Here is a 780-nt window from a genome sequence, read left to right as displayed (position 1 = left end):
CTTCACTTAGTATCTATATATGTTTCCTTAGTGGTTTGTAAAAGAAAGTATTTCAGAAAAACCCATACTTTAGTAGTTTAAACATATGATTTACGTTTAACAGTTTTGGAGATCAACGTTTTATTTTAAAGTTTTCAAAAAAAATTATAAATTAGCAAGGAAGGAGGACTGATTTCATATTGATATTGTTCATGCCTAATCTTCTTAAGTTACTACACCTAAAGAAGAAGAAGAATTTGTACACATGGACCTATAGTCAAGAGAATCAACAAAATGACATAAAGACGCCAAATACCCTATCTAACCGAACGAGTGGAATAGCAACATAATGGAGTCACAAAAATACGCCAGCTGCAATCTCAATGCCTTTCACAAAAGGTCTTTCTAGCAATAGAGTAGTAAAACAATATTTGACAATTTAGGATTCAAAAATTCGTGCTCAATGCAAGTATAGTGCTTAGCCTTAACATACCTCGATTTTGGGTCTTGTTGTATCAATATGGATTGTACCCCCTTTCTTACCGTATGTACTCTACATAAAATCATGTCACACAACCAGTACAGGCAGAATATTAACACATCAGGGTCAAAGTAGCAATTTAGAGCTCACTAGAACAGTGATTAGCCAGCCAAACCATTTTTAAATGTATGCTTCACTACCTTCTCTTCTCCAAATTACAACCTCAAATTAATGACATAACATACATTTTTGCAGCAGCTATTAACAAGTGGAGGCCTATGCAATAGTCAACAACAACCAAATAGAGCATGCCTGCACAA

General features: G+C 34.2%; 1 long non-coding RNA gene across 1 annotated transcript in view; it reads right to left on the bottom strand.

Moving 5' to 3' along the window:
- Nucleotides 1-524, bottom strand: part of LOC102605117 (uncharacterized) — a 3,320-nt gene extending 2,796 nt beyond the window's left edge. Inside the window, exon 1 of the long non-coding RNA XR_368121.1 lies at nt 473-524. This is a non-coding gene — a long non-coding RNA (uncharacterized lncRNA). The remainder of the gene's footprint in view (nt 1-472) is intronic.
- Between the last annotated feature and the right edge of the window lie 256 nt (nt 525-780).

Source organism: Solanum tuberosum, unplaced genomic scaffold, assembly GCF_000226075.1.
Source record: "Solanum tuberosum cultivar DM 1-3 516 R44 unplaced genomic scaffold, SolTub_3.0 scf00233, whole genome shotgun sequence".
Lineage (NCBI taxonomy): Eukaryota > Viridiplantae > Streptophyta > Magnoliopsida > Solanales > Solanaceae > Solanum > Solanum tuberosum.
This window is presented reverse-complemented; position numbering and strand designations above follow the sequence as displayed.